General features: G+C 54.2%; 1 pseudogene; it reads left to right on the top strand.

Annotated features, from left to right (window-relative positions):
• LOC143261050 (large subunit ribosomal RNA) overlaps positions 1 to 5,000 on the top strand; it is a 10,406-nt pseudogene that overhangs the window by 3,027 nt on the left and 2,379 nt on the right.

Here is a 5,000-nt window from a genome sequence, read left to right as displayed (position 1 = left end):
CTACGACAGCGGCCACAGTGGATCGGAATGTTTGTCCGACGACCTCGAGAAATAAACCCAACCAGTCCAGTAACGACGCACAACATCCTGCGTCGCGGGGGGCACTACATCCATGTCCCCATTGTTCGCGATCCTTTCCCACTTCCATCGGGTTAGGGGTCCATGTGAGGAGAGCTCATCCAGACGAGGCCAACCAACGAGTGCAGGTGGCCGTAAAGAAGGTTAGGTGGACTCAGGAAGAGACTGAGATGGTGGCGGCGGCTGAGGCGCTTGCGAGTGTGCAGGGCAACGTCAAATTTATGAATGAACATCTACTGACGGTCTTCGACAATAAATTCAGTCTTGATCGACTGAAGGGCCTCAGAAAGAAATTGACGTATAAAGCTCTTGTTACACAGAAGATCGGTGTATGCCGCGAGCGTGGACCTGCCGTTGAGTCTCAGTCTTCAACCTCCAGTGTCACTCAACATCACGACACAAGTCATCGACAGGCGCATTCGCCTACTCCTGTTCAGGAGCACTCTGCGTCGGCACAGCAACATCAGTGCCAATATATTGACGCTATCCGTAAGCTGATTGATCCGGCCGAAAGGGTGAAATCCCATGAAGCGGAGGAACTCGTAAGTCTTGCGAGAACGGTTCTTAATCGAGAACCAATAACACCGAGTGCTTGTTGTCGATGGCTTCAAAGAGTCTTTCCGACGCCTTCTGCGAAAGTAAAGGAGCGGAGAACACCACTGCTCCGGCCACCTAAAGCTGCACCTGCCGGGCCCGTGCCGAGGTGGAGACTGAGGAGAAGGGAGTATGCGGCCATGCAGGAACTCTGGAAGAAGGACATGTCTCGCGCGGCCAAGCTTGTACTGGATGGCCCGGTGCAGGCTCAAACACCAACCGTTGGCGAGATGGTGGAGTACTGGACACCTATGCTCACCAGTCCTTCTGTCCCCATTGAACACCTTCATCCAGTTCAGGAAAGGGAGGACCTGCATTGGATCGCTGAGCCGGTTCGTGGCCATGAGATCCAGGCCAATGAGATCCCGCTCTCCTCGGCATCGGGTCTCGATAACATCTCGAGCAGGCAATGGAGGAGTGTGCCAGTAGTTCTAAGAACCTTATTTTATAATGTCATCCTTGCGGTAGGAGCATTTCCATCTGAGCTCCTCATCAGCAGGACGGTATTTATCCCTAAGAAGGACGGAAGCTCAACACCATCCGAGTTTCGTCCTATAAGTGTGGCTTCAGTCGTCGTTCGTCAGCTGCATAAAATCTTGGCGGTGAGATTGGCAAAAGCCGGTCTCATCGATGAGCGGCAACGAGGAGTACACGATGGCTGTGCTGAGAACGTGCTTGTACTATCAACTGCCCTTCGTGACGCACGGAGCTGCTTAAAGCAGCTTCACGTTGTGTCCTTAGATGTGGCCAAGGCGTTTGACAGCGTTAGTCACCATGCCATAACATCGGCACTAAGGGGATTGGGACTCCCGGAGCTCTTTGTGAGGTACATAACAGCGACGTACCGTAATAGCCGAACCGTGCTTCAGGTCCGTGGAGAGACATCGGATCCGATCCGGGTAGCGAGGGGTGTGCGGCAGGGCGATCCCTTGTCGTCCCTGCTATTCTCGATCGTCATGGACCGGGTGATAAGGGTGTTACCCGAGGAGGTCGGCTATGTTATCAGGGAGCAAAGGGTCAATATACTGGCGTATGCGGATGACCTGATCTTGTTCGCGTCGTCCGTTTCAGGAATGCAGGGCATGCTTCGAACGGCTGAGGAAGAGGCACGAAAGTATGGGTTGGAATTCAACTCCGATAAATGTCTGGCTATGTCCATCCAGATCGCTGGTAAAGAAAAGAAGTACAAGATACTCTCCGCCAGCAAATTTGAGGTCAACGGTCGGTCTATAAAACAACTGGGACCTACCGAGGGCTTCCGATATCTGGGCATTAAGATCTCGCCAATGGGTATTGAAAAACCTGGGGGCAAGCTAGACAGAGAGTTGGCCAATATCACCAAGGCGCCACTCAAGCCTCAACAGCGCCTCAAGATCTTGCGCTGTTTCCTCATTCCGCGTTTTTATCACCAGCTGGTTTTGACAAGATGCCCACTTAAAATCTTGAAGGCATTAGATAAACAGACGCGGCTGGCCGTTCGAAGGTGGTTGCGTCTGCCCAAAGATGTACCACTTGGGTATTTCCACGCCAGTTGCAAGGAGGGTGGACTTGGCATCCCCGCGTTTCGAACATCGATACCGGGTATGATGCACGCCAGGTTAACATCAATGGCGAGGTCCTCCTGTGCGGCTGCAAGAGATGCCTCCCAACATCCGGCGGTTGTGGCAGCGGTTCGACGGGCGGAGAGTGCTCTGACTATCCAAGGTCGGGCGCTTTTCCGACCTGAGGATCGTGCCAAATACTGGGCATCTTTACTCCATCAGTCTAACGATGGAGGAGAATTGCGTGAGGCTGCTAGAGTCATCGATAGCAGCTCTTGGGTTGACGCCTGTTCTGCGGGGATCCCCGGCAGGGATTACGTGCAATATCATCATGTACGTATTAACGCCCTGCCCACCAGAGTAAGAACATCAAGAGGCCGTCGTGGGAATGGGGCTCCTGTGTTGTGTCGTGCTGGGTGCGCCGTAACGGAGACGGCGGCACACATAGTGCAGGGATGTCACCGGACTCATGGGGGTCGAATACTCAGACACGATGCCATATGCCGAATCGTAGCATTTGGTCTGAGGCAGAGTGGGTGGAAGGTTAGGGAGAATCCGCATTATGTCCTGCAGTCGGGTCTGCAGAAGCCTGATTTGGTGGCCTTTAAGGATGGAGCTGTCAGGGTCATCGACAGCCAGGTCGTTAGCGGTGCGACGTCGCTTAATGATGCACATGCGAGGAAAGTCGCTAAATACGACACCCCGCTGTTAAGGCATCGCGTCGCCCAGGAATTTGGGGTTTTGGCGGAAGCTGTTGGAGTGACGTCGGTCACCATCTCCTGGCGCGGCGTGTGGGCATCGCTCTCGGCTGAATCGATCTCCGCACTAGGACTCAAAGGGCTCTTAAGATCAATAACTACGAGGGCCCTTCAGGGATCGCACACGAACTGGACAAGATGGAATAAGATGACAAACAACATCTGTCATCCGGGTAATAGGGAGGGCGTTGGGTGATCGCCCGATTCACGGCCACTGTAATGGGCAACCTGGGCCCCAACATCGCAAATTCGGCACCAGGAAATAAAGCCGTCCTCCGCCATAACATCTAGGCGTGAGAAGAGAGAGGTTTTTAGTGGGTATAAGGAATCCCACACTACCACGTCGAAGAATTCCGTGGTGTCTATAAAAGATTTTCCTCTCCATAAAAAAAAAAAAAAAAAAAAAAAAAAATAGCCAAATGCCTCGTCATCTAATTAGTGACGCGCATGAATGGATTAACGAGATTCCCATCTGTCCCTATCTACTGGCGGTGGCGGTCTGTGGCCACCCAGGGCGGGAGATAACCCCCGAACTAGCCCTCGCGTAGGAGGGTTGATCGGCCGAGTCGATGGGTGTATCGGCGATGAAGGCATTAGAGACCGTCAGTGCGTCGTACATGTAGTACTTCGCATAATGGCGAGGCCCTGATTTAGCATACGGGCTGTGGCGTGTTCTTTGTACAGCACTGTATGTGCTGTATGACTTCCGACTGGGGAACTGTTGTCACTCGTGGCATCAGTTCCCCAGTTTACGTTAAACGGTTTTTCAGACCGTTTTTCGTGGGCGGAACACGCCACTAGACAACACTCCGCTGGGCTCAGGAATACATGGGATGCAATCAATCCCCTGGGCAACCCAGGCCGCAAGGGGCAAACGTGCCCTAGCCACACTTGAGCCTCCACGAAAAAGGTACCGCTGGATAGCTCGTGTTCTTAAATACGCAGCGAACTGAACGAAGTGTGGTGGAGAGGAAGAGGCAGCCTCTCCGACTGCTGTCTCCCACGTGTTTGCCGTGCGTGGCGACCCTTGTCGTCGGAAAAGAGGATCCTGGGATCTGAGGGGGCCCTCTCCTGCGGGTGAGACGTCCCCAACACGTACCTTTGGCCTCTGCTTCGGCTAGATGGGCGGCTGGACGAGAAAAGCAGCCCTGGTCCAGTCAATCGGCTTGGAACGACCACACGCTTCGGGCAAGTGGGTTCTGTTGGGCGAGGACGCGGGCTGGGTAAGGAAACCGACCCAGCCAGCAGACTATATTCGGTGCGTAGCCCTAACTCAGCCTTTGGCGGGTTCCAAATTGTGTGGGTCGGTGGTGGCCGGGGAGCGCACTGGATGAAAGACCAAGACACATTATGGGTCTGAATAAAAATAATGAACAAAAAACTAAGCGTCCAAAGACGACGGGTCCAGCTCCTACTCGGAGTGAAGCCGTCGCCGCAGACGCGGGAACTGCAAATGCAGCTGTCAGTCCCCCCGCGTCTGTGAGAAAGACAAGATCCGGGAAGGTGATTAATATCGCCAATCCTCGTGTGATCTTGCAAAGATGTGTGACTCCCACGCGAGCGGTCTCGGTGAAAACCGAGCCCAACGTGGAAGTAATCGAACGAGTCGGAGACACGTCACTCGTGAAGGTGCAGTCGGCACCCGAGCGTGTCGAGGACCCTACTGGTGACGGTTGGCAAACCGTCACCAAAAAGTCGAAACGAGCCAAGCCGGGCGCACCCACCGGCAAGGCCGCAGTAAACCGGGCCAGGAGACCGAAGGGGACGATCTCCGGGCAGAAGGTACGGCCTCTCGATCTCGTAAGAGACGAAGCCTTTAGGCAAGTGTCCGAAATACGGACCTTTTGCTTTCGACCTGAGTCGAAAGTCAATAAGGAGTCCGGGTCAAAGATACTCGCCGAGGTTGAGGCACTCAACGAGCTGGTCCAGGAGCTTATTCAACGGAATAGCTTCGTCGAAGGGCAGCTCGCCGCGGTCAGGGCGGACCTAAAAGCGCGTCCTGCCGTAATGAGTGCGATGCGACCTGGGC

Source organism: Megalopta genalis, unplaced genomic scaffold, assembly GCF_051020955.1.
Source record: "Megalopta genalis isolate 19385.01 unplaced genomic scaffold, iyMegGena1_principal scaffold0033, whole genome shotgun sequence".
Classification (NCBI taxonomy): domain Eukaryota; kingdom Metazoa; phylum Arthropoda; class Insecta; order Hymenoptera; family Halictidae; genus Megalopta; species Megalopta genalis.
This window is presented reverse-complemented; position numbering and strand designations above follow the sequence as displayed.